We start from the raw sequence: 19,794 nt of genomic DNA, 5'->3' as shown, positions 1-19,794 counted from the left end.
ATGGCTTTGTGGAAGAGTGAGGAGAGTGTGGTGTTCGATCATCCTCCACCTTCCCGTACCCAAGGGAACGGAGAGAGAGGAGTCCCAACAGGAGTGGCCAGGGCCTCCTCCCCAGCATCCAGCCTACAGCACCCGCAGCAGGCAGGGGCCCAGCTCACTCTCACTCCTCGTTAAAGACAACTTGGTCCAGCCCTCTGAGCTCACCACGTGCTCCCCAGGAGGAGCATGGGGCCTACCTGGGTTGGCTGTCTGACCCATGAAAGGTGATTTCACCTCTCAGCCAGCTTCTTCACCCACAACATAGGAGAACAATGCTGCCTCCCTCTTGCAATGGTCGCGAAGATCAGATGAAGGGTTGGCTCCCTTTCTCGTTCTCTTTGAGAGGGGCTGGGGAACATGAAAGCCTAGGAGACCTCTAGGACTAAATCTGACAGCCCTGCTCCTCGGGGGCAGGGGCAGGGGCCCCTACAGACCCTCAGGACCCCAGGAGGTGATCCCTCTCCATAGTCTTGGGCTCCCACCCCACCCCCATCGATGAGCATCCATCCACATGGTTCAATGCAGCCACTCTGCCCTGTGGTCTTGGGATGGTGCTGCAACCCCTGGGCCCGCCCTGGCCCCTCTGCAGCCTCCTGTGCAAACACACAGTGCTCAGGTGCAACCCCAGGGATGTCCCAGCTCACACCCTCCACATCCATGGGGTGGAGGCCCACAAAGGAGTGACCCAGGGCCTGCAGCAGCCTGCTTACCCCATGCCCCCACAATGTGCCTCTGTTTAATCAGGTTCCACTGCCAGGGCTCCATCATAGGCTGAGAGCTTCCAGTGTCACCTGTCCTCAGAGTTAAGATGTTTACAACAGCAAGGTCAGGGGCTACGGGCATCCCAGCTCACCTGCTCTTATTTGGGGTGACTTTCACATCATCAGGGGACAAGTTTCCGGGATGATGACACATGCTGTGTTTGGCTTCTCTGGATGCCTAACCATCGGGTGTTGGATTTGGTTGGATTTTTGTTCCCTCACGAAGGTCTATACAACATACCAAAAGCCAGCCATCACTGGGATGAAGAGTTGGCTTGAGGAGGTCTAGCCTGGCTCATCAGCTTAGCTGGGAATTTTCCCTCAGTGTCTGGCCTACCAAGCAACTCTAGTGTCCCCTGCAGCTGCCTTGGGGAGTCAGGCCCCCAAATCCTAGGAAACGTGGGTTCTGCTCCTCAGCTGTCATAGGACCAACAGGTTTATAGAAAGGACCCTGACTCAGTCTCCCAGCTGGGCTTGCATGGACCATTCCTACCAACAGTAAAGTTGGTCAGACCAAGTTCCCCCACACAGACTGTGGGGTCTTCCTACGGGCACATTAGCCTTTCCAATATCACTAACAGTGGGATACCATTCCAAAAACCCAGAAAGGAATATGAGAGGAAGGAAAAAAAAAAAAAAAGTGGTCGGATCGCAATGGCTGGTTTATATGCCTCAATCTTTCTAGAAATCTCTATGCAATTGGAGGGAAGGGGTTCCATCTTCCTCACTGTTGTACCCCAACATCTTAGCACAGCCTGGGGAAAAGAGCCCAAGCCTTTAGAGGGCCTACTAGCCTATATGACTGCGCTGCAGAAAAATGCCCTTGTGCAAAGAAAAAGGTGCCCCTCTTTTCAGGCGGAGGCAGCCCTCTAGCACATCCAGCAGGAAATCACAATCAGGATTTCAGTGCTCATTCACATTCCACCTCCCATACTTCACACCCTTGGCTGAGCCAAGAACCTTTATTCAATGCACAAACTGCACATGTGTACATGGCATCCCTGAACATCGAGAGTGTTCAGAACAGGTCATTAAGTTGAATCCATGCAGTAAAGAGACATACTGTGGCTTCCCAAACCATTTGGCTTATAAATGCCAAATAAGTAGCCTATTTCAATATGAGTTTTCACTGACTGGACTTTAAAGAGTGAATCAAGCATTCTGGAACCCCCAACCCCAGACCAAATAGCCGGACCACTGTCATTGCTTCCTAGAGATCCTGAGACTCCTGCCCACCCAGCTTTAGCCAGAAGCTCCAACAATAGCCCTCCCCCAGCACACTTGAGGGCAGGAAAGAGCAGAAGTGCTCCCTTAGGGGAGCTCTCGGGGGAGCCCTCTTGCTGCTCCTGCCCCCTCCCCAGCCTCACTAAGGCTCCCACCTGAAGGAGCCCCCTCAGCCAGCACAGGGGCAGAGCTCTCCATCCATCTGCGTTCTTGCTCAGAGGTAGCTACCGCAGAGCCTCAGTCATGTGACTATTTGCTTAGGTCACTTTGCATGTTAGCCCATCACCCCTCTCCACAAGGCTCAGGAAGTGTGTGAGGGTGTGCTGGCCAGGACGGCTGTCACCGGTGAGGCTTAGGACTGGTCAGCCCACCGGTGAGGCTGCTCCTCCCGGCAGCCCCAGGGGGGGTACTCTCACTGGGGAGGACTGTCCCGCAGCTACAGGTAACCCCTAACCATGCAGCCCCGAGGAAGAAGGGACTCCTCTCCTCCAGAGCCACCAGAAGGCAGGGGCCACTGTACACCCAACTGCATTCCTTCAGCACTGCCCTAGCTCTGCGCAGAAGAGAACATGCCTGTGACATGCGGGGCACTATTCCTGTGCATTCGGGATCCAGGAATGAAACACCAGCTCCCAATATCCGCCTTTTCAGAGCTTGCACTCCCAGTCGCCTTGCTCTGTCTGGCCATGGGTGCCCAGAGCGTGCCAGACCAGCATGCTCTCTCCTGATTCTCCAGTTCACATTCTGCCTGACATTTATTATTCGGGATACACAGAGGTGGAGTCCAGCCTGGGAGATGATGACCCCCAATGAGAAGCCACTCCCACCGCACAGCACTAACCCCTCCAGATGTGGTTTTTCTTCTCTTAGCTTCCTCCACAACTCAGTCATCTTGATTTTCTCTTTTTTATTCCCCTGTTCTGTTTCCTCATTTTCTTTCTCCCATCCTCTGGAATCCCTGCATACTCTTAAGGCTCCAGAAAGCATGGGAAAGAAGCTCCTGACCCTGGCAAAGCATGTCCATGTCTGAGACAGTTTCCAAGGGCAAGGGAGTTTGGGAGATGCCCTCTCGCTGCAGCCAGGTGCCCAGCAGAAGGCCCCGTTGGCACCATCCATGGGCGTATCCCACAGCTCCAAAGAAAAAGAGCTGGGACATGGCCCCCCAGACCTGGCTGACCCACCCGAAGAGCAAACCCTAATGAGAAAGGATGCCCATTGTGCATCAGCACCTTCCACCATGCTTTCTCCAAAGCAGCCCAGAGGCTGTGACAATCAATGGCCGTCCCCTAGGAGCACTCCAACTCTCACCCCACTGTCAGGAACTCAGGACCCAGGAGGATACAGTGCCCCTAGAGGACACGCCTTCTGGATCCCATTGATGAAGAATGAAGATGTTCACCCCTGGATTCAAAGCCAATAAGAATTAACAGTAGTGTCAGAACATTAGCCTCTCAGGGCAGACATTCTAAGCAATTTCCCCAAAGTATGCTGCTGACCACTTGAGACTATCCCACACTAAGTATATGTTTGTGTAAGCTGAGTTACAATCTTAGAAAAAGAAATCTGTTTTGGACAATGGCGAATGAAAAGTGCATGGTTTGCAAGGAGCAAAGTAACCATAGAGGGAAGAATGAGCCAGGGCATCTCCCACACACCCAGTGAGTGCAGACCAGCACTCACAGGCCAGGCTGAGCGAGGCCCACACAGCCCACCTGCAGATTTGCAAAGGTCTCTCAAAAGTGACCCAGGGGGTTGAATCATTTTTAAAAGCCAACAGCATTTGTGTCCATTTTTTAGTTTTTCAAGTCAACAAATTCATTATTTTATACTTCCCTCTTTGAGACAAATCTATTAAGCGACAGATGAATCTGCTTTTGCCTCAACCCTTCACTCCCACTGGCCCTCAGCTGATTTAACCATGTGCCATCTCTAATTGCTTTTGTTCCTTGTCATATATTGTTTATTTTCTACCCACAGTGGAGCACTACCAGTAGACAAGAAGCATGACAAACACTGATGATGAATTACAAGGAGCATATTAGCAAACAGCACAAAATGGTAATAATTTTGCAAATTTATCTCCTGATTATTTTCACCAAATCCAGATTTCTAGTACTTCAAAAATAAAAGTTGAAAAGAAAGTGTACCTGGGTGGCTTAGTCAGTTAAGCGACTGCCTTCAGCTTGGATCCAAGCCCCATGTCGGGCTCTCTGCTTAACAACGAGCCTGCTTCTCCCTCTCTCTCTGTGTTCTCTCTCTCTCTCAAATAAATAAATAAAATTTTAAAGAAAAAATTATATATATATAATTAGAAAAAATTATATACACACACATATATAATTATACCCAATTTGGTGGGTTTTGTTTTTAGAGAGGGAGGGGGAGGGCCAGAGAGAGAGAATCCCAAGCAGCCTCACACCCAGCAGGGAACCCAATGTGGAACTTGACTCCACAATCTCAAGACCATGACCTGAGCCAAAACCAAGAGTCAGATGCCCAACCAACTGAGCCACCCAGGTGCCCCTGGCTTTTTATTTATTGGTGAGGGGGAAAAAATAATATTTCAGAACAGCTTAAGTCTTGTGTCTTATCTTGTCAGTTAGAAATAAAATTTCAAAAATTAGAAATATATACCAGTTTATTTTTTTTATGATTTTATTTATTTATTCATGAGAGACAGAGAGAGAGAGAGGCAGAGGCAGAGACACAGGCAGAGGGAGAAGCAGGCTCCATGCAGGGAGCCCGACGTGGGACTCGATCCCAGGACTCCAGGATCACGCCCTGAGCCGAAGGCAGATGCTCAACCACTGAGCCACCCAGGGGTCCTTATATACCAATTTAAGTGCAAAATTAAGCATTGCCTATTTCCTGTTATAATGTTGTAAAATATATCATATATCATATATATAGAGAGAGGAACTAAAATCAAATCATAACATACCTTTTCCTATTCACTGTAATTCACATTTTTTCTCACATAAACAACTGGTATATGCCACAAAGTGAAAAAAGGACACATATCATGAGTATCATTTTAAAGATTACATAAAAATAAACTTTCAATGCAAAAACTATGAATACACTAACCTATAAAAGATATTTTATTCCAAATCACTTCCTTATCAAATACTACTCAAAAGGAAAAAAACATGTTTCCACTCACAGAAAGTTTTAAGAGATTGTCTATGAGTCAGAATATGGGCGAAAACTCTCATCAGGATCTCTTAGATCCAATTTTAATTTTTAAGTTTATTTTTTGAGCTGTTGCATCTATTTGTAAGGATTGATATTGCTTGACTTTTTTTCTTTATTAGAGGTCTTCCAAAGAAAAAAAAAAGTAATTTTTTTCTTAAAAGAATACGATTCATTCTATCTCCCAATTACTCCCTATGCATCCATTGGACCATTTTATACATCTAAGTTACATTTTGTGACCTTTGGGTTCTTAATTTTCCTATATTTTGAAACATGTTTGCTATTTCATCAATATTCTTCTGAACAACAAGAATACAGTGACCTGGATTAGCAGGATGATGCAACAGTGAGATAAATCACCACAACTGCATCCTTCTTAACTGTCCTGACCAATTGGCAAATGTACAGCATCATCTTCAAGAGCGTATAAAAGAACACCAGAGATATCATCTTTGTAGCTTGCATTGAACACTGTTGAAAATTCAGGATTTTTTGCTTTCTGTCGATAATGGCAAAGAGGAAAAAAAAAAGGAAAGCTGTTCGCAATTCTTAGATGAATCAGAAGATGAAAGCAAAGACAGTAGGCTCTAGACTCTAATGACAATGATGACATTGATCATAAACGCGACATCTCAGGCCGTAAGTCTTCAGAGAACAAGATGTTCAACAAAATGTTCTCAAACTCAAAAGCTGATGGGTAAATAATATATTGCCATGGACCAAAAGAATGTGTAGTGTTCTTGTTCAGCCAGTCATCTCCCCAGGAAGACTTCATCTTGCAATATTTTATCCCAAGATCTTGGACCATTTTGTTTGCTCACAGGGTATTGGCAGTGTGCTTTCATCTTCTATGACATCTGTGACCTGGGAATACACTTGAGGGGATAAATGTTGAAGGCAGGTTGTACAAACAGAGGTGACTAAAAGGAAAAAGAGAAACTTGTTAAGATTGATCATCTTAAACCGAAAAAAAAAAAATTCCTCGCAATTCTGAAGTGAAGAAGATGGCCATCTCTTTATCATAATTACATGCTGTCAAAGGCTTCAAATTTTTTTCTCCTATTTTGACAGTGAAAATGCAAGAAGGAGAAGCAGAAGCAATGATAAGCTAGAACCTGTTAGAGATTATGTATGAAGCCTGAGTCAAAACTTACAAGACAGATGGTCCAGAGAGCGTCATGCATGATAGCCTATGGGCAGTTGGTTCCATTCAAAGGTGTTCCTCCCTTCCAGTGTTTACATATTCAAAATCAGGAAAATATGGAGCAAAAATTGGACATTTTATGTTCAATTCTCATTTCTAAATTTTTAGCAGGGTCATTTTTCACTCTCCTTTCACTCTTTTACAAATTATTTGTACAATGACTAGAAAAAGAATAATTTTTAAAGATTTTGTTGGATACAGATGGTAAGCAGGATATTTTTCCCAGTATGCTGAGGGCTGTGCAGACCATGCATCTCATGGTCTGATGTACTGGAGAAATGACAGATGAAACAGAGTCAAGTGAGTTTTTAACTGCAGGACTTCTCTGGACCTTTAACATGTAAGATCCAAAATTGGTCTGACCACAAAATTCCTTGGGGGAGGGGCCAGAATATTTCCATGGGACTAGTAGTCTATAGAAGAGAATTAAAAAAAAAATCTTCCCTAAACTGGTGAAGCCACTCTGAAAAACAGTATGGAGGTTCTTCAAAAAGCTAAAAATAGAACTCCCTACAACCCAGCAATTGCACTACTAGGTATTTATCCAAAGGATACAAACATAGCAATTTGAAGGGGCACATGCACCCCAACGTTTATAGCAGCAATGTCCTCAATAGCCAAACTATGGAAAGAGCCCAGATGTTCATCAACAGAAGAATGGATAAAGAAGCTGTGGTGTATATACACAATGGAATATTACTCAGCCATCAGAAAGAATGAAGTCTTGCCATTTGCAATGACATAGATGGAACTAAGCAAAACAAGTCAGTTAGAGAAAAACAATTATCATATGATTTCACTCATGTGTGGAATTTCAGAAACAAAACAGGGGAAAGAACATAGGGGAAGGGAAGGAAAAATAAAATAAGATAAAAACAGAGAAGGAAGCAAACCATAAGAGACTCTTAACTCTAGGAAACAAACTGAGGTTTGCTGAAGGGGGAGGAAGAAGGGGATGGGGTAATTGGGTGATGGGCATTAAGGAGGGCACTTGATGTAATGAGCACTGGGTGTTATATGCAACTGATGAATCACTAAATTCTACCCCTGAAACCAATAATACACTATAGGTTACCTAAATTGAATTTAAACTAAATTAAAAAAAAAAAAAAGAAAAACTGCCCTAGAAGATGAAAGAACAGTAAACCAAACCATATTATTAGTTAGCTAAAGTTAAATTTATGGAGGCTTTCCTTCTTTCTTAGGGAAAAATTAAAGTGTCAGGAGCCTAGCTCCATGAGAGAAGCCCTATAAGAGGGCTGTGGCAAGACAAAAGGGAATGAGCTAGGAGCCCTAAGGATGTTTGAGACAGCCCTATCAAAAAGGGGACATGTGAACAGAGCTTTCCATACTTTCAAAGAGAGCCAAAGAGGAATTACTTTATTAGCTTTATTTTTTAAAGGAGAAGCAAGATTATTCTAGATACAGGGAATATAATCAGACCCTTGGTACTTAAAGGGTTTAACAAAAAAGCCCTCTGACCCCTATAGAATTCCTGAAAGGGTCCGGGAAGGGGACTGGGGGTACAGAAGAAAGGAAAGCAGTGCTTCCAGATCTTCAAGGAGGAGGGTGTATCTTTTTTAAAATATTTTTTGACACAGAATCCAGGGCTTCTACCACCTGGATGTTGCTGATGTGAGTTGAACAAACCCCCTCTGAGATTGGGATGCCTCCTGGCAAGAGTCCTGGAGCAGGAGCTGCAGCCCTCACCATTGGGTTTGAACTCAAGTTCTCCTACCCCCGACCCAGACCAGCCATGAGCTCCTTCCATCAGCCAGCAGCAGCCCATGCACACACTCTGCCCTACCTTAAGAAACAGAACAGTTCCCCTGAGCTGACCAACGCCAATACCACCACTCATCCTCTGAATCTTACCCCTATCTCCTCAAGGACACTTCTGCCATTACACTTTTTCTCCTTGATCCCACATCCCCTCCAGCAACTGACCCATTCCTACACTTCCTTTCAGAGAGGAACTTCTCCAAAGAGTCGTACAAACTTGCCACCGCTACCTCCTCACACTCCCATCCTCTCTTCCAACCAAGCCCTTGCTCCACCTCTTTCCTGAAATAGGCCCCCAAAGACCTATGTGAAGCCCATAGTAATGCTCTCTCCCCTCTAGAAATCCTTTCTTAGATGACTTCTACAATCTCACCTATGTCTGGTATTTTCCCTACCCCATTCCCTGTGCTTTTCCAGAACCCTCTGTCTCTCCCAGAACTCTAAATAGTATTTGAATGCTCCAAAGTTTGAACATCAGCTCTTCTCTCTTCCATATGTACCACCTCATCTAGTCCCAAGACTTTGAACATCACCTATATGCTGATGACTGTCAGATTCTATCCCTGTACCAATTTCTCCCTAAATCCCTAGACTGATAAAGTCCAGTTGGCTAGTTCAGCATCTGTACTTAGACATCTCAAACTTTGCATGACCAAAGCATAAGTCTCAATCCCCACTCAGTTCCCCAAGCCTCCCCACCTCAATAAATCATACCAGTTATGCAGGCCACACACCTAAGAGTACCCATTAACTCTTCTTTCTCATTGTCCAGCCCTCCCCTACATGCAACCCAAGAAGCCCATAGGGCCTTCCTAGTATATCCTGAACCTGAAATCTCCTCATCTTTTACCCTGACACTACCCTTGTCCAAACTCCATCATCTCTCACCTGGATGGAAACAACAGCCAGTCCAAATGGGCCTCACTGTTGCCATTGACCTCAGACTCCTAGAACTCATCTCTAGACAGCTGTCAGACTGATGATCTTCTACAGCACTAATTAGATCACATCACTCTTGTATTACTTTCTTGTGGCTGAAAAAAAAAATTAACTGGAGGGCTTAAAACAATAGAAATTTATTCTCCCATAGTTTAGGAGGCCAGAAGTCCAAAACCAAGATGTCAACTGAGTTGGTTCATCTAGAAGCGCTGAAGGAGAAACCAACCCATGCCTCTCTCCTAGCTCTCTAGCAATCCCCCAAATTTTTGGCTTATAGACACATTATTCCAATTTCTGCATTCATCTCCACATCGCCTTTTCTGAGCATCCCCCTGTGTGCCCTCACAAGGACACTCTTCATGGGACTTAGGGCCCACCTTAATCCAAGATGATCTCATCTTCATCCTTACCTTAACTACATATTCCAAGACCCTATTTTCAAATAAGGTCACATTCTGAGGTTCGTAGTGAACATGAATTTTGGAGAGCATCACTCAGTGTAAGACAATTTCTCTGCTTAACACCTTGGGGACTGCCTGTTCTAACCAGAATAAAATCCAAACACCCATAAGCCAGGATCTAGTACCTGTATAGCCCCTTGACCTTATGTCCCTCCTCTGTCCATCCATCTACCACATTCCTTCTCTCCTTCCATTAAACATACCAAGTTATTCCTCCCTCCAGGTCTTTGCTCTTGCTGCCCTTCCTCTTGAAACACCACTTCTCCCAGACTTCTGCACAGTTGCCTCTTCATTGTTTAGAACTTAACAAAAATGTCATATCAAGAGACCCTTTCTGGGGTACCAGATGGCCCAGTCAGTTAAGCATCTGACTCTTGGTTTTGGCTCAGGTCATGATCTCAGGGTCCTGGGATGGAGCCTCACATCAGGCTCCACAGTCAGCAAGAAGTCTGTTGGCTATTCTCTCTCTCTCCCTCTCCCTTTGCCCCTCTCCCCACATGTTCTCTCTATCTCTCTCTCTTTCTCTCTCTCTCTCTCTAGTAAATAAATAATTCTTTAAAAAGAGAGAGAGAGAGAGAGAGAGAGAGATCCTTTCTGATCATTCTAACTAAAGCAACCAATACTCCCCACCTGGCCATTAGATCATTACTCTGCTTTATCTTCTTTATAGCACTTACCAGCACAGACATAACTTGTTTTATTGCACTTTGCTTTATTGTGCTTTGCAGATACTGCTTTTTTATTACTAACTGAAGGTCTGTGGCCACTCTGCATCAAGCAAGTCTTTTGGCACCATTTTTTCCAGCAGTACTTTCCCACTTTGTGTTTCTGCATCATATTTTGGCAATTCTAGAAACATTTCAAATTTTTTCTTTATTGCTATGTTTGTTATAGTGATCAGTAATTACAACTCACTGAAAACTCAGGTGATGGTTAGCATTTTTAGCAATAAAGTATTTTTTAATAAAGGTATATATATTTTTAGAACTAATGCTATTGCACTCTTAATAGACTACAGTGTAATGTAAACATAACTTTTGTATGTACTGGGAAACCAAAAACTTCATTTGATTGTCTTGATTATGATATTCACTTTATTGCAGAGATCTGGACTCAAAGGTTTGCCTGTCTGTGACATCATTGTGTCTGTTGATGAACTTATCATCACCCCCATGAGAAAATACTACACCCATGAGAAAATAAGCTCCTTAAGCACAGAGACTGTCATGTTGGCTTAGAGCAGTGTTCAGCACATAGTAAGTGCTTGTGTTAGAAACTGCAGATTGGCTTACTCAGTGCCCATGGCATCGGGATTGCAAAATCCATCACCACGGGAAGTTGCCTGCCTATAATACAGAAACTATAAAGCTAAAAATCACATTCCTCAGACTCCCCTGGAGCTAAAGTCCCAATTGTAATTTAAATTCCTCAAGTAACAGGAAGCCATACAAGACTTGAATTTGAAACTGGGTTCAGTGGGGAGAGAAGTGTGGCATAAGGCATCCACTTTGGAGGCACAGATTATAGTGGCTATAGGGCAGCCACTGAGCAGCTGAGCAGCCAGCTACCTGGTGATGGCAAGAATAGCATCTCCTAATGGACTCAACCCTGAAAGCTCGGCCTAGAGTCTCCTCAGCCCTTCTGCTAGCCTTTGAATGCCTTACAAAGAATTTCTTTCTGCTTATGCTAACTAGGGTGGCTCCTATGCACTGCAGCTGAACACTGATCAAAGTGTTGTTTGGTAATTATTTGCAGACTTACTATGACATGGCATTTGGAGCACCCCAGGCATGGGTTTGCTGGATGGGGGCTTCTAGCCTAGAAAGGATATTGCAGTGATTGCCTCTGCCTCGTCATCACTGGCTGCTCTGGGTTCCTGGGGCAACTGTAACAAATCACCACACACTTGTTAGCATAAAACCATTAAAGTTACTCTCTCACTGTTCTGGAGTCCAAAAGTCCAAAATCAGTAATGCTGGGCCAAAGTCAAGGTGTAAACAGGATCCTGCCTCCTGGGGAGGCTCTAGGGGAATATTTGTTCCTCCTCTCTTCCAGTTTCTGTTGGCTGTTGGCATTGGTTTATAGCTACAACGCTCCAACTTTTGCCTCCAATTTTACATTGCCTTCGTGTGTGTGTGTGTGTGTGTGTGTGTGTGTGTGTGTGTGTGTGAAAGGTCCCTCTGTGTTTCTTTTATAAGAACACCAGCAATGGCATTTAGGGATCACCTTGATAATCCAGACTCTCTCCATCTGAAAGATCCTTAACCTAATCATATCTGCAAAGTACTTTTTTCAAGATAAGGTAACATTTACAGGTTACAGGATTAGGGCCTGATATCTTGATATCTTTAGGGCCATTATTCAGCCTGTTAGACTGCCCATGACCAGAAAACTTTGTTCTAAGGAACTTCCCAGTTATTCTATGGCAATTCCACCATGTGTGCTCATACCTCACCTCACCTTCATTTATCCTTTCCTTAAAGGACTTGCCTAATGATGAAGAGTGGGGAAGGCAGAAAGGAGCTAAGATACTGCGGCTGCCAGACACTATCAGCCAAGGGAACTAAGAGGTGGGTGAGCCAAGCTCTGACCAGGTGGTCTGCACTCAGCTGAGAGCAGAAAATGAATAACCAAATTGCTAGGGCTTCAGCCAAACGTATTCAGCTGTATATGATAGGCCAGGAGGGAGATGAGTGCTTGGCATGTCCACCCCGGCAGACAGGTGTATTGCGCCTGATGAACTCTTGGAAAAGGGCCACTTCCCAGCTGAGGGATGGTTTTCCAAAGCCAGCTTCACCCACCTTTAAGGAGGAGGAAAGAAGGTCAAAAGAGACACGAGACTAGGGGAATATGAACAGATGGCTGCCTGGACCCAATAGGCTATTTGACAAAGATCAGGACAAGTGAAGAGTTGAAGCAATTATCTGGATAAATTAAACAAGAATAAAAAGAGGTGATGGGATTTGCGAACCTTTCCAGCCAACGCCAGTTATCTATACCATTCAACCCACTAGACAATAATCCAAACTTCCCTTGTGAAGGCAACAACAGATGGAGGCTATGGTGGCTCTAAAAGGCCTGATTGCATCACCTATCTTAGCAGCTATGTGACATTAAATCAAGCCATTAAATTAGATAGAAATAAAAATATCAAAGTAGTGACTGCATATCCTCAAGTAATGTTTAAGTGAACAAGATAAAATGGGTTTGACTTTTTTAACTGGTGAATAAAATGCTGACATCAGCACCAGGTTGTTTGGCAAACTGTGTAGTATTAATCCATTCATTTGGTAACTATTTAATAAGTACTTGAGCCACGTGAATCAAAAATGAACCTTACTGCTAAGGAGTAAGTAAAAGAAATGGAATATATTCGTAAATAACTCATCTAATCTGTTCAATAACCTGTGAATTAGTCACTCTTATTCCCATTTTTATGGGTGAGAAAAATTTGTGACAAAAGAAGACAACAGAGCCTGGATTTAAACCATATCTCTCACTGCTGAAATCCAGACTTTTTTCACATTACTTGATGATTTCTTGAAGGAGGGAGCATTGAACTGGTCCTACGAAACTATATGGGATGTGAACAAGTTGAGGTGAAGGGAAGAGCACTTAATGTAGAGGGAAAAGTGGACATAGGGATGTAGTACACAAATGATGAACAGGGAATTAGAAGGAAGAGGAAGTTTACAGTTAGAAATTATGAGCTCAATTTTTTAAAGATGTATTTATTTTAGAGAGAGAGAGTGCAAGTGGGAGGGGTGTGGGGACTGCAGAGGGAGAGAGAGAATCTCAAGCAGATTCCACACTGAACACAGAGCCCAACTCAAGGCTCAGTCGCACAACCCTGAGATTATAACCTGAGCTGAAATCAAGAGTCAGACGCTTAACTGACTAAGCCACCCAGGAACCCCATATGAGCTCAATGAAAACAAAAAATTTGGTGGGACCTCTAGAACATTCAGATAGAAGACGTTGACAGTCATTCAGAAATGCAAAAGTGAAAGCCTGCAGAGAAGCTTGGGCCACATATTTAGATCTGGGTGTCCTTGTACAAAAAGGTGTGTATAAATTTATGAAGGCCGAGTCTATAATGAGAAGAAGTGAGAAGAGGAACGAAATGAAGAGGGCCAAGAACCTTCAGGAAATTCTACCTTTGGGAAGTAGAAAAAAAGAATGAAGGGTGAAATGGAAATGACTAGTCAGCAGAGCTCAGATAGTCAAGAATCCCAGAACCTGCAGGAGGAGAGAATTTAAAAGAAAGAGGTGGAAACCATGACAAATTCTGCAAAAAGATCAAGAAGAATTTGGACCAAGAAAAGGTCACAGGGTAGGTAGCCGGGATGTTTTGGTGACCTTTAAATAAGAATGTATGTTTCAGAAACAGCAAGAATAGATTACCCTTTTTAAAACTCTGACACTAAAAGGGAGGAGAGGGAAATAGTAGGAGCAAGAGAGAGAAAACCTTTATAGAAAAAAAAATTACATGCTGGACTGCATAATTTCCTCTTCCATCTCTTCTTTTTTCCATCCCTCCTCCACTATTCTCCACTGATTTGTAAATTTATTCCGGCCAAGTGAATCAATCAAGATGGGAACACTAATTTGAGCAGACTTGTCAACATTATTCTGGAAAAAAAAGGAACTGAGACACTGTTCTAGCAAAAACTGTCATCAAAAATAGCACCACATGGTCTGGTGATTGGCTAGAACTGCAGAGTTTAGGTTTAGGTTTAGCATGGCTTTATTTTTTGTGTATAGAGGATAGTTGCACTGGAAGGTCCAGTGTGAAGGGAGAGACTGAAGATGCTTTATGATTCTAGACAAGTATGGAGAGAAAGAAGACCAAGTCACACAAGTAAGGGCTTGCTTTAGAAAGAAGAAGAGATATTTTTTCCCCCTGAGGTGTGAAAGAAAAAAAAGAAAAAGAAAAAAGTCTGACAATGAGGAGAAATTAGAGGAGCACCATGGGAGGCATAATTTGCCTCAATCTTCCCAGTGAGGACAAACATACAAGTTACATAAAATGTAAAAATCATCTGTCTGGAGGCATCAGATAGTTGACACAAGAGTGAGTGAAGAATTACCAAGCTAGGAACTGGAAGAAATGGAGGTCCAGAAGTTAGATCCAACGCCAGAAGCTTCTCTTCCTCTGGACTGTTAGCCAACTCCAGACTAGGCAGCAGAGAGGCTAAGGGCCTGAATAGCCCTTCTGACAGTATCATACAGCTAAAGAATCAGGAATTGGAGTCCAGAGTTTGCCTAGTTGGATGTCCCAGGAAAATCCTTATCTTTAGGATAGGACACTGAAGGATTGTACCATAGGAGAAAATATTAACCAGAAATAGCTAGGCCTTTGCAGATAATGTAGCTCACTTTCAAATCATTTTCAGTTCTTAAAATTGGGTTAAATTAATCCAAGGTGCTAGTGCTCCCAGGCTCCTGAAAAAGTAAAGTAAATCCTCCCTAGAGGAAGGTATCATCATAGGCCTCAAATCATTTCCACAATTAGTTTTGCAAATACATCTGCTATAAAAAGCAAAAATAACTATTTAAGAAGCAAAAATAACAAGAATAAAAATCAGCAGAACAGTGAACAATAGAAATAAACTCAAAGGGTCTCCAGAGGGCAGCCTGGGTGGATCAGCAGTTTAGCGCTGCCTTTGGCTCAGGGCATGATCCTGGAGACCTGGGATTGAGTCCCACGTCAGGCTCCCTGCATGGAGTCTGCTTCTCCCTCTGCCTGTGTCTCTGCCTGTGTGTGTGTGTGTGTGTGTGTGTGTGTGTGTGTGTGTCTCATGAATAAATAAAATCTTTTTTTTAAAAAAAAGGGTCTCCAGATATTCATGTTATCAGACAGACTTTAAAATAAGTCTGCTTATTATATTCAAGGAGATAAAAGACAAAATTGAGAATTTTGGAAAATAATTAGAAGTCATGAAAAGGAAATGAACAGAAACTCCAGGCCTAAAAAATATAATCTCCAAATTTAAGAAGTCGTGGATGGGTTTCATAGCATACCAGACAGAGATGAAGTGAACTGGATGTTAGATCAGAAGAATATATACAAAATGAAACATAAAGGATTAAAGGAGGGAAAAGACAAAAGAGAGGGTAAGAGAGAAATAATATGAGCAAAAAAGTACTTGAAATCCTAAAAAGAAGACAAGAGAAAATGGGGGAAAAAAGCAATGTTTGAAGAGGTAATGACTGAGATTTTTCCAAAACCAATTAAATACATAAAGCTATAGATTTAAGAAGCCCTTAAAAACCCCGACCATGAGAAATAAAGAAATTCACACCTAAATGAATTATATATAATAAAACTGTTGAAAACTAAAACAAAGAGAACATATTACAAGAAGTCAGAGAATAAGAAACAGATTACTGTCAAAGGAGCAACAATGAGATTTACAGCAGACTTCTCAATGGGAACAATGAAAACTAGTTTTAACAGGCTGCAAGTAGAGAACTGTCAACATAGAACTTTATACTCAACCAAAATATCCAAGAGCATCAACTAAAGATAGTTATAAACCAAAAGTAAGAGTATCTGTCACTCACACTAAAGGAAATATTAAAGACGGTTCTTTGGGTCCAAGAGAAATAGTCTCAGGTGGAAAGTCAGAAATGCAGGAAGGAAAGAAATGCATAGAAAATAGCAAGCATATAGGTAAATATAAATGGATAGTGGTTATATAAAATAACTTAAAAACTGTTAGATTTAAAATATGTATCACTTGAAATACATGACAATAGTATAGGGGCACCTGGGGTGGCACAGTTGGCTAAGTGACTGACTCTTGATTTCAGCTCAAGTTATGATCTCAGGGTCCTGAGGCAGAGCCAGACATTTGGCTCCCTACTCAGCAAGTGGTCTGTTTCAGGATTCTCTCTCTGCCCCTCCCCCTGCTGTTCTCTCTCTCTCTCTCTCTCTCTCTCAAATAAATAAATAAATATTTTTTAAAAAACAATAATAGGGATGCCAGGGCGGCTGAGCAGTTGAGCATCTGTCTTCGGCTCAGAGCATGATCCCAGGGTCTGAGGACTGAGTCCCGCATTGGGCTCCCTGCAAGGAGCCTGCTTCTCCCTCTGCCTGTGTTTCTGCCTCTCTCTCTCTATGTCTCTCATGAATAAATAAATAAAATATTTTAAAAGATAAAAATAAAATGAAATAAAAATAAATTAAAACCAATAATATAAAATAATTTGGGAGGGGGCAAATGGAGTAGTGTTCCAGAGTCCTTGAAACGCCTGAGAATATAAAACCATCAATTAATATTAGACCCTAACAACACAATAGTTTATGCTGTAATCCTGGGGCCAATCTCCAAAAGAATAGCACAAAAATATACAATTTCCAAAGTAATAGAGGAAGGAAATGGAATTATTAAAAAATAATCCAGGGATCCCTGGGTGGCGCAGCGGTTTGGCGCCTGCCTTTGGCCCAGGGCGCGATCCTGGAGACCCGGGATCGAATCCCACGTCGGGCTCCCGGTGCATGGAGCCTGCTTCTCCCTCTGCCTGTGTCTCTGCCTCTCTCTCTCTCTCTGTGACTATAATAAATAAATAAAAATTAAAAAAAAATAAAAATAAAAAAATAAATAAAAAATAATAAAAAATAATCCAACAGAAGCAATAAAATGAGAGAAAGATAAAGATAGTATATAGGTGGAACAAATAGAAAGCACTTAATAGTATGGTAGATTTAATTCCAAATATATCAGAAATTACACTAAATTTAATGTTAATTAAATTGTATTAGTAAATATAAACAGACTAAAGGCACCAATTAAAAGACAAAAATTGTCAGACTAGATTAATTGTTTAATTGTATGATGTTTACAAGAGAAGTTTATTAACACTTAAGGATGCAGAACAGATAAAAGTAAAGGGATAGAAAGATATATCCAATGTAAACATTAATCCAAAGAAAATAGGAGTACCTATTTTATTTATTTGACAAAATAGAATTTAAAGTGAAATGTATTACTAGAGATAAAGAAGTGGTAAGAATTTCAACTCTTAGTGGTAAGAATTTCAATTCTCCAGGAAGTTATAGCATTTGAAAATTACATATACCCAATGCCTCAAAATATATAAAGCAAATACCAACAAATATTCATAAATACTCTTCACAATAATAATGGGAGAATTTAACACATCTCTCTGAATATCTAACAGAACAAATAGACAAGTCAGTAAGAACAGACTATTCAAACAACACAGTCAGCAGCTATAACCTAATAGATACAAACAGAACACTGAGCTCACAACTACTAACCATACGCTTTCTTTTCAAGAACACAAGGGAGTTTCAAAAATCAACTGTATGCTGAACCATAAAGCAAATCTTAACAAATGTCAAATGACTGAATTTGTACAAAATATACAAAATGTTGCATATTGAAACTCATAGGATAAAGTTAAAGCTATGTTTAGATTATCATTTATAATTTTACTTGGTGGGGGTACCTTGGTGTCTCAGTCAGTTAACCATCCAACTTTTGATTTCAGCTCTGGTCATGATCTCAGGATTGTGAGATCAAGCCCCACTGGGCATGGAGCCTGCTTAATATTCTCTCTCTCCCTCTCTCTCTGCCCCTCCCCACACTAATTAAAAAATAAATAATTATACATATAATCTTACTGGCATATGTTAGATTATAAGAACATCTTAAAATCAATAAACTAAACCCTCAACTCAAGAAATTAGGAAAAGGGGATCCCTGGGTGGCTCAGCAGTTTACCATCTGCCTTTGGCCCAGGGCAAGCTCCTGGAGTCCCAGGATCGAGTCACATATCAGGCTCCCTGCATGGAGCCTGCTTCCCCCTCTGCCTGTGTCTTCTGCCTCTCTGTGTCTCTCGTGAATAAATAAATAAAATCTTTTTAAAAAATTAGAAAAAGTACAGAAAATTACACCCAAAGGAAAAAGAAAAGAAAGATGAATGCAGAATTTCATGAACTAGAAAACAAATATACAATAGGAAATATCAACAAAACCAAAAATTGGATTCTTTGGAAAGAGTAATAAAACTGATTTAGAGGGCAGCCCAGTGGCCCAGCGGTTTAGTGCCGCCTTCGGCCCAGGGCCTGATTCTGGAGACCGGGAATCAAGTCCCACGTCGGGCTCCCTGCATGGAACCTGCTTCTCCCTCTGTCTGTGTCTCTGCCTCTCTCTGTCTTCTCTCTCTTTCTCTCTCTCTCTGTATTTCTCATGAATAAATAAAGTATTTTTTTAAACTGATTTAGAAAAACCCCAAAACCTTAGCAACATTGAGCAAGGGGGAAAAGAAAGAGAAGATAAACATAATCACTGTCAAGCATGACAAGGAGACATCACAACAGAGCCCATCATCATTAAAAATTGTTAAGAAGATATTATAAACAATGTTATGCCATTACATTTGAAAATTTAGATAAATACTAAGTTCCTAAAAGATGTAATTTATCAAAATGGACACAAGAAAAATATGAATCTTAGTCAAATAACTCTTCAACAAATAAATCCATAATTTAAAACCTTTCCATGGGAAAAATCCCAAGTTCGGAGGTAATACTCTCAGAAAAGCATACATGCACCAGTATGGAAGCACAAGAATGCCCTTTGCAGCCCTGTCTATACTAGCCCTAAACTGGGAAAAACCCAAATGACCATCAAGAGTAGAATAAAAAGACAAAATCGTGTCACATTTATAAAAGGTAATACTATCCAGTGATGAAAATTTATAGACTACATCTATACACAACAGGGGTGAATTTTATAGGTACAAGGTTGAGTGAAAGAAGCCACGCATGAAAGAATACATATTGTAGAGTCACAGTTGCATGAGGTCGTAAAAACAGGCAAAACTAGCATTTAACACATATTTTGCTGGTAAAACTATACAGAAAATCAAGGATATTTTACCATGGAAGTCAGGATAGTGGTTACCAGTGGTGGGGAAGGAATAAAGGAGGGAAAGAATGCTTCTAGAATGCTGCACAGTCCTGTCTGTGGACCTGGTAATGGCACTGGTGTGGACTTAGTGATAAATCATTGAGCTATAGATCTCTGCTGTGAGTACTTTTCCATAGGTATGTTTTATTTTTCTGTTTAAGAGGGGATAAAAGATAAAGAGAAAGGAGGAAGGAGGAAGGGAGGGAAGCAAGGAAGAAGGAAAGCAAGAAGAATGTGGTGGGCCT

At 42.0% G+C, this 19,794-nt stretch overlaps 1 long non-coding RNA gene across 1 annotated transcript in view; it reads right to left on the bottom strand.

Annotated features, from left to right (window-relative positions):
- Nucleotides 1-4,031: 4,031 nt before the first annotated feature.
- The window catches only part of LOC112660847 (uncharacterized), a 28,153-nt gene continuing 12,390 nt past the window's right edge, over nucleotides 4,032-19,794 (bottom strand). Inside the window, exon 3 of the long non-coding RNA XR_004815345.2 lies at nucleotides 4,032-6,139. This is a non-coding gene — a long non-coding RNA (uncharacterized LOC112660847). The remainder of the gene's footprint in view (nucleotides 6,140-19,794) is intronic.

The sequence above is a fragment of the Canis lupus genome, chromosome 4 (assembly GCF_003254725.2).
Source record: "Canis lupus dingo isolate Sandy chromosome 4, ASM325472v2, whole genome shotgun sequence".
NCBI lineage: Eukaryota > Metazoa > Chordata > Mammalia > Carnivora > Canidae > Canis > Canis lupus.
This window is presented reverse-complemented; position numbering and strand designations above follow the sequence as displayed.